The following is a 9,917-nucleotide window of genomic DNA, read 5'->3' as shown; positions in this document are numbered from 1 at the left end:
AAAGTTTGCAATGCCTGTTGATTTGGACATACCGTCTTGTAGTAAAGTCCCTTTAGTTATAGATGATGTTTCTCTTACTCATGCTGAAATTGCAACTAGTTCTGATATTATTATTGATTCCGAAAGCCCTTATGCATCTGGAAGTACTGGAACTCGTGCTACCATTATTATGGACTCTGATAAACTGATTACTGCTCCTAGTTCTGATATTGATACTATTATATGGAATCTGAAAACCTTATTAATGAGGCTTGTCCGGCTTTGCCTGCTAAGGATGATTGTCATCCCTCCACTTCTTTTACCTCAAGGCTTGCAAATTTCTCCTTCTCCAACAAAAAGCATACTACTAAAAATTTGCGTTTGTCGCCCCAAGATTATGAGAATTTGTTACTCGGGAGGGATCTTCTTTTTTTCCATCCAAGATCGTTGTCGTCCTTGAGGGTTCGTCCCCTCATCTCTACAAATTTTATTTCGACGGGAACTCCCCATGAAGATTTTTCAAGGGAAGCAGCAGTTCCCATTCCTTATCCTTTTCATGAAGAGAACCATCAGCTTTCGCATTCGGGATCTGAGAGTGTTAAGTTGGGTCACGAGGAGGCTGTTTCACATATTGCCAAAAAGAAGCGGCTTTTATTTGATTCCTCTTTGGTTAGCAAGGTATCCACGGTTCAGTTTCAATTTGTGGCCATCAAAGTCAAAGAGAATTCGAGCATGAACTCGAGCATGAAGTGTTGTCGCAAGATGGAGCATTCCATTCGTAAGGGTCGAATGGTTAGGTCTACTGCTAATTTGGAAGAGAGATCATCAATTTCTGTCAATCGCTTACCTTTTTTTGCAGGTACACATATTTGGTTGTTGCAGGTAAAAGGAGGACTAAGCGTAAGGAAGCCGACTTGCTTCCGTTCGAGGGCTATTATCATCCACCGTTTAAGAAGTATCGTAGTTCAGTTTCAGTTAGTGTCGCTTGTAATTTTCGTTCAGATAGTTCGATTTCTACTAGCTTAGGGGTATCTAATTCCCCTATATTTGTTTTGTAATTTGCTTTGTTGTTTCATTGTTTCGAACTCTATGTATACTCCTTTTTATAATACACCTTTGTCTAAAAAAAAGACTTTTATGGTGGCAACATGTATGAGATATACTCCGTAGTTTGGCGAGAATAAGTTGAGGTTAAAAATTGACCGCCTATATTATTAAAGGAAGCTTTTTTCGAGCGATTACAGAGTCTCCAACCTTAACGAAAAACCTAAGATTAATAAATAATGCTAAATAAATTTAAATGAAAAAAAAAAACTATAAAGAAACGTACATAAACACAGAGTTCCAAAACCTATAAAATTGTATCACTCTTAGCTATAATGATAGGTATCCAACTTGTTAGAACACACTTGGTTGATGATGTCAAGTTTCATTGTTATTTAATTATTTGCTTCTTAGTTATAATGTTTAGCATTTGAAGCACTCAATGAATTTCTAAAGATGGTTCAAGAATGATCAAGATAAAGTTATGACAAGAAATCCCTTAGTCTTAGTCAAATGTTGTAAACGATTACAAATGCTTAGTGATTGAAGCAATCAAATGGACTCTCAAAGACGACTTAACATGATCAAGATGAAGTCAACAAGAAGTACAATGATATGATCCTAGCATTAGCCGAAAAATATAAGAGTAAGTGTAACATTCTCATTTAGGTCAAGTGGCTGGAAAACCATGCAACAGTGCACTGCACTGTAGTTTCTGATACTACCGTATGGAGGGACTTTTATTCAAAATGTTTAAGTGTCAAAATCTTTACAAATTTCATATTCTCAAAGATTTTACATTTGAATTATCCCAGTTTGAAAACAAATCTGAAAAAATCAATTTGCAAAACTCACATGTGACTCCTCTAAAGTTGTGCATCTACTTTTACATAAATGGAAAGCTGATTTAGTCAAGTACTAAAGCACTCTTCCATTTGTCGTAAGTTGTCACTTGTCAAATGTGTTGAAGTTTTAAATCTAAAATTTTAAGTCATAAATCCACATTGATTAATCCTCTAGATTTGTGCATTTACCTTTTACTAAAATGGTAAGTTGAACTTGTCAAAGTTTTAAAGCTAGAAATGTTTTTTGCCATTTTGGTAAAATGTCACATGTTGAGTGTTTTGAGAAGAGTTTTCTAATTTTGATCAATGACTTGTGCTCCAAGCCTATAGCCTAACACTTACCATCACTCAAAGGCTATCTATTTAATATTGGATTTAATTAACCTAAGTTGTACTACTTAGATGATCAAATCCACTATAAATAGGGTGCATTTGCATCATTTATTACCTAAGACTTTTATGAGCGTTAATTGTTAAAACACTTTGCAAAACATCAGCTTTTGTTCTTCAACTTATTTGCAATACTGTTTTCTATTTTAAAAGTCTTCAATCGTTTTTCAAAAGAGCTGTAAATCTCCATGTATCAGTTTGCTGCACTATGGCATCTGAGTTTGTTCCATGATTCTCGTGTTTAGGTTTTAATTGTGATCTCCATGTTCATTAAGTGAACGATTGAGATTCAAAAACTCTGTAAACCTGTGAGATAGAACTTAAGTCTTGAAGCGAAGTAGCTTTGAGCGAGTAAAAGTCTTAAAGCGGAGTAGCTTCATGCAAATGCAACCGGAGTAGGTTAGCGAGTTATTTTCATTGTAAGGGGTTTAGTTGTTTGAGTAAATTTCTAAACAAGCAATAAAATAACGGTTGGACGTAGGTCTCGGAGTAGAGACTGAACCAATTTTTTAAACATCGTCTTGTTTGTTCATTTACTTTTACGTTTGTTCTCCTTATTTATATATTGTTTATCTCGCAATCTGTCTATGTCACATTGTTCAATACTGTGTCTCAGACCTGCTGATTGATTCAATCTTGTGAACTTAAAACGATTAAGTATCTCAAGTTTTCAACTTAAAAGGGATTCACTTAAGATTTTCATTACTAAGAGTATTCAACTTAAAAAGTATTCTCTTAGTATCTTCATTGTTAAGTTGAAGAAAAAATACTCTTTCATTCATACTTTTCTGGTCTATGCAACAGTCGACTTTACTGGGACATATACTGAGCTGAATTCGTGTGTATATACTTCTAACTCAAATAGTTCTAAGTATAAACACCTCTATCATTTAAAGTATTGTCCATATCAGTTTAGTCCATTGTCCTAGATTTCAAAGAAGCTTAATTCAAGCTTAAAAATTTTAATTGGACAACTAATTCACCCCCTCCCCCTCTTAGGTGTTCTCGTCCTTGACTCTTCAATTGGTATCTGAGCCTTGTGCTCTTGATATTGGTTAATTATCAAAGAGTTGATCTTATAGTCATGGACGGGAAACATACTAAGCATCCTATCTTCATTGGGGATAACTATTCATGGTGGAAAAATCGCATGGAACACTATGTTAAGAGTACGGATTTGAGTGTTGGTTGATAATCCAAAACGGGCCCCTTGCTATCACGGTTACTAGTGCTAATGGTACTAGTGCCCTAAAAAGTGAGGATAAGTATGTCGAGGCTGATTATAGAAAGGTCGAGAAAAACTCAAAAGCCATGTCCATTCTTCAATATGGCATTAGTGAGCAAGAAGTAAACCGGATTTCCGGATGTATCTCAGCCAAAGAAATTTGGGACACCTTAAGCCTTGCTTATGAGGGGACGTCTCAAGTGAAAAAGCATTGTATTGACCTTCTCATGACACAATATGAGATGTTCAATATGATGAAAGACGAGTCAATTAATAGTCTTTCCTCTCGCTTTTCTAGTATTGTTAATGACCTTAAGAGTCTTGGTATAAATTTTGAATCCCAGGATATGGTCCGTAAAATCCTTCGAAGTTTAACAGAAACATAGCAACCGAAGGTTACGGCTATTGAGAAGACCAAAGACTTATCCAATTTAACCCTCAATGAACTAATGGGCTCACTTATGGCTCATGAGTTAACTCTCATGAAGCGTTTTGGTGAAAGCTCTAAAGTAAGAGGGCTTGCTTTCAAATCAACCTCAATTAATGAGGAAGATGTTGGAGACGATAAGCTTGCAATGTTCACTAGAAATATTGCGGATATTGTTAATGGTCATAATCCTAAGAGGTTTAACAACAATTCTAGTAAGAAACATTTTTCAAAGAAGAGATCTACTTCCATTATTGGTTGCATTAAATGTGACGAAAAAGGTCACCAAATGAATGAATGTCCAAAGTGGGGTAACATCAAATCTAAAGAAAAATGTGACTTGGCTAAGAAGGAATACAAGAATAAAGTAATATGTGTTGTTTGGGGAATGTCCGATTCCGATGAGGACGAGATCCTTGAGGAAGAATTGGATGCCAAGTTGTGTCTTACTACTCGTCTTAATAATGATGCCCTTAGGTCTCCAAAAAGAGAAACATTCAGATGTCTTATGGCTCATCCCGATGATTCTGATTCTAACTTCGAAGATGAGGTAAATCATCTCAAGACAAAGGTTCGATCCTTCTCCAAAAGCAAAGTATGTTTACTCTTAGATAAATTCATTGATAAATGTCATGTCCAAAACAATAAACTTGAAGCTATGCAAATTGAAATTGAAAACATAGCCGAGGAAAATGTTGGTCTAAGAGAGTGTCTAAATGAGCTTGAACAAAATAACATTTCACCTTGTCTTGAGAAAGAAGTAAGGAAACTGAAAAGGCAAAATCTGATTCTTGTAAATAAGGTCAAGCTGCTGAATGTCACAGAGACACCCACTGTGACATATGATGCTGAAAAGGAAAACGAGTCTTTAACCAAACATGTTTCTATGTTAACACAAGAACGAGACTCGCTTTTAATTGACCTAACCTCTTGTAAAAGTCATCTTAAGGAACTTGAAAAACTAGCAAAAATGTTACACAATGAAACAAGTCATGCTAAGAGCGCCTTTGAAAATGTGCAAACATTAAATTTTGACTATCTTGCCAAAATTGAGATTTTAAACAAAGAGTTAAATGATGCAAAAGAGTTTTACAAGAAAAAGGAAGGAAGTCAAACTGTTTTAAAGTTTTCTACGAGTCATTCGCAACAAAGTGAAAAGAATGCTGGACTCGTTTTCAAATGCAACAGTAACGTGCACTGTTGCTTTCGAAACCAAGAACCAAGCAAAACATATTTCCGAAGAAGAAAGCATGTTGGACTTTCTAAATATGTTATTTGCAATTATTGTGGCAAGACTGGTCATGTATTTAATGGTTGTAAAAAAAGAATAAATAGCATTGAAAGAAACATTAAGGTTGTCAAGCAAGTATGGATCCGAAAAGACTTGGTAAAGGACATGATTCACAAGAAGGGACCCAAATTAATTTGGGTTCCTACTAAATGTTTGATTTGTTAAAAGCATTAGTGAGAGGCAGCAACAATTGGTACTTTGATTGTGGAAGTGAAAGCAAATCTCTCTCACTAGAAGCCTACAAAGGTGGCACCTTGACGTTTGACCATAACAAAAGAGGTGAAGTTGTTGGTATTGAAAAGTTGGTAAGTCATCATCACAACGTGTCGACAAAGTGTTGCTTGTCAAAGATTTGAAGTACAATCTTCTTAGTGTCTCTTTTTTGTGTGATCATGATAATGTTGTTGAATTTCTTGTTAGTGAATGTAGAATTTTTGATGCAAAAACAAGGGAACTTGTTCTTGAAGGAAAACATGCTAATGATGTTTACTTGACTAATTTTTGTTCATTGTCCGGTCCAATCATGTTTTGTATGTGTGTCTTAAAGAATGACTCGTGGCTTTGGCATAAACAATTAGATCATGTAAATGTTACAACATTGAACACCCTTAGAAAGCTTGATCTTATTGATGACATTCCTAACATTAAAATTCAATTTTAAAGAGATGTATGATGATTGTGCTAGAGTAAAACAAGTAAGATGCTCCTTAAATCCAAAAACTAATTTTGTTAGTACTTCTAAACCTCTAAAGCTCTTTTGTATAGACTTGTATGGAGCAATGTATATTAAAAGTAGAGGTAGAAGTCGGTTCTTGTGCATGTTTGTTGATGAATTTTTTTGATATGTTTGGCTACTTTACTTGATCTTTAAAAGATGAAATATTTGATGAATTTCTTATTTGGTTGAAAAATGTCTAAAATAAATTTGATTTTTTTTTAACCGACCATAGAACGAAGTTTGAGAATTCATCATTTGAAACCCATTGTGATAAACATGGTGATTAGCCATAACTTTTTCAACGTAAAACACCTCAACAAAATGAGTTTGTTAAACGTATGAACCGTATCTTGAGAATATGGTTAGGACCATGCTTCTAAGTAGTAAGTTGCCAAAAAAGTTATTTTTTAGCCATCAACACTTTTATGCTTAATTTATAACCATGTTATGATACGTAAATTCTTAATAAAACTCCCTACGATTTGTTGAAAAGAAGAAATCTCAATATTCCCTCTTAAGATGTTTTGGCTGCAAATACTTTGTTCTAAAAGTTGGGAAAGACAACTTGGATAAGTTCGATGTTCATTCTGACGAGGTCGTCTTTATTGGATATTCGGATCATAACATGGCTTACAAAGTGCACAATAAAAGAACCATTTAAATGGAAGAAAGCATTCATTTCATGTTTGACGAATCTAGTCCTTTTTGTGTCTAATGAACAGCTTGAAGAAGATTAGGATGATGATTTCGAGATTGGGATGATTTGTTAAGATATGGATCAAGTGGTGGAAGAGGCTAAGCAACAGTTGGACCCACTGTTGCCTGAGGAGGATGTCCAAAATTCAGGGGGAACTAATCGCACTACAACAAATCATCACTTGCGCCACGAATTATGCCACGGGAACTTATAATTCGTGGCTAAATTTTGCTTAGCCACGGGAAAAACTTATTCATTATTTTGGAAAAAAAATTTATGCCACGGGATAACTTTTCCCGTGGCAAAAAGTCACTTCCGCCACGAATTAGGTTACACCCGTGGCAAATAATTATTTTAGCCACGGCCTATGTCACACCCGTGGCGAAATTTTATTTAGTCACGAATTGTTCTGTGGCAAATATTTTTTTAGCCACGAACAAACAAACACCCGTGGCGAATATCTTTTCCGACTTAAATCTGAATGAAATTTAATCAAATATAATAATATGAAAATACATTTGAATATACAAATTTAGAAACACTTTGATTAATTTAATTAATATTTTTTATTGTTTTATTTACTTTAATAAGAAATTTTAAAATTTTATAAACTTATATGCAAGCAAAGAAAAGTTTATCGTCTAATTTTTTGATTTTTTACAGATCACATTTATGTTTTGTAGTTTTTCAAAATATTGATAATTTAAAAAAATTGTTTTAATATATACTCTGTTTATTAAAGTCGGGAATTTCTTTTACTTTTTTTTTTTAAATTAAACTTTATAATCTTGAATAACAATATTAAATAATCGCATCACATTTAAAGATATAGCATATCAAATTGAATAAAAAAGTTATTTACCATCTATCTTTGAAAATCCAAAATTAGTACTCCCTCCTATTCTGAATAAGTGTCCCATTTGGATAATGGCACGAAAATTAAGGAATATAGCTAAAAGAATGAAAATTATTGTACAGGGGTAAGAATATATGAGTTAAATAATGAAAAGTATTGAATATGATGGGTTATGGGTGGGTGGGGTGGTAAAAAAAGAAAAGAGCTAAGGGTAGGAAAGTAAAAAAACCATGTCCAAATATGGCAAATGGGACAGTTATGTGAATAGACGGAAATGGCAAATGGGACAGTTATTTAGAATAGGAGGGAGTATATTGTTAAACTATTTCATTCAAAATTTTATTTCCAACTTTATTTGTAGGATATTTATAGAAAAATTTGAATTTGATATAAAATTTACGGAAATTTCTCATGGTACCCTCGAACTTTGCCAGATTACGCATGGTACCCCTTATTTTAAGTTTCTACATATGTTGCCCTTGTGTTTACCTTTTTCATTCCCAGAATACTCTTTGGGGAAATTTCGTCATAACGTCGTTACTCCTATAAGTAATTTGATGAGTAATTGTGTATGTTATGTTGTTATTGTTATATTATTTAGTTACTAAATGTTATTTTGTTAGACAAAATAAGGATTTAGGTATTATTAGATGATGAATTGATAGTGTATTATATAACAAAAAAAGGCGTCACAAGGCATATGAGTAGCGGCGTTATAACGGAAGTTTGTCAAAGGGTATTCTGAGACTAAAAAACGTAAATACAGGGGTACTATATGTAAAAAATTTATAAAAATGGTACCATATGTAATCTGTCAAAATTCGAGAGTACCGTGAAAAATTTACTTAAAATTTAACTTGCTGAGAAAAAAAATTGGAAAATTTTTTTCATTGAAAATGAGCACATCACACGGAAAAATATATAAATTATAATAATTTAAAGTCACATGTGCAAATAATGTAAAAATTTTAAGAAAAGAAACGATAAGTTCATAACAAAGAGAAATCAGTTAGGAAAATAAGCGATTCTTTTGTACAATAATCTTTTTCGTGGTTTTTGGGTAAAAAAGTGACTATTTTTTTGTTAATAGTGATCACTTTGGGGAAAAAAGACCTTTAATTATAAAAAGCGGTCATTATTTTACCAAAAAATGGTCTCATTTTTCATATCTTAGGTACAACGGTTATACAATAGAATTTGCGAAGAAAAATATACGAAAAAATGAGTACATGAGAAATGAAAATAAGTATGTCGATAAACAAAAGATAAAAAATGTTAGGAAAACACAATTAATTTTACTTTTTGGAGAAAATGGATTACTGACTTGGGCAAAAAAATGATGTCAAAATCATTAATTAGGAGGTTAATGTCGAAATTTTAATTGTTTCGGCCAAAATAATGTTTTTACCGCAAAAAATTGTAAAACATGTAACATTTATGTAATTAAATAGTACTAAAGGTAAGATTTGAAAGAAAAAAAATACACTTAAAAGGATTCAAAGTGCTAATTATATCAACAAAGGTAACATTCAATTTCGGTGGCACATCAAAATAACTCTACAGTTAAGCGTGCTCAGGTGAGAGTAGTGTTGGGATGGGTGACCTCCTGGGAAGCCTCTTCGATGCTAAAAAATGCATGACTCGTGAAACGAAATAACGTTCAAATGAATCAAGTTAACTAGCGAAACAATTACCTAGATTGTCATGGTTATGTATATGATAAAATACCCATTGTGAAAAATAAAAAAATTATTTTACGTTTGATTATTTAATTTTCATATATATTGTTTGTCACGGAAATTATTTTTTCGCCACGGGAAATTTCTTTGGCCACGGGAGTTATTAGCCACGAGAGAATCCGTGGCCAAAAATTCAATAATAGCCACGTTCTTGTTTTTCCCGTGGCTATCTCTTTGCCACGGCCACTTGCGCCACGGAAGGTATTCCCGTGGCAAAATGATTTAGCCACGGAAATTTAGTACTTACGCCACGAATTTAGCCGTGGCCCAAGTGCTCATTTGTAGTAGTGTCGTCCTCCAACACAAGATGATGCTAGCTCATCCAGTGGGAATAAGGATGGTAAAGAACAGCCAAATCAAATTATGAACGAACCACAACAACCTCTTTCAAACAATCCTCATGCAACAATCCCCTCGACTGTTACACAAGAACAAATCGATTTCTCAAACCGACTTGTTCCAAAAATGGAAACACCAAAGCTCACCCTCTCTCAAATCTAACCAGTAATCTAAATTTTGGAACAAAAAACCAGATCCTCGCTCCAAAACTTTTGTGCCTTCAATGCATTCCTCTCTCAAATTGAACTTGTCAATTTCACAGTAGCACTCACTGTTGCATTCTGGGTGACAACCATGAAAGAGGAATTAAATCAATTCGAAAGAAATGAGGTATGAAATCTTACCCCTAGGCCAATGTACTGTAATT

The sequence above is a fragment of the Silene latifolia genome, chromosome 2 (assembly GCF_048544455.1).
Source record: "Silene latifolia isolate original U9 population chromosome 2, ASM4854445v1, whole genome shotgun sequence".
NCBI classification, from domain to species: domain Eukaryota; kingdom Viridiplantae; phylum Streptophyta; class Magnoliopsida; order Caryophyllales; family Caryophyllaceae; genus Silene; species Silene latifolia.
The sequence above is the reverse complement of the archived record's forward strand: the minus strand, read 5'-3'. Positions refer to the sequence as shown.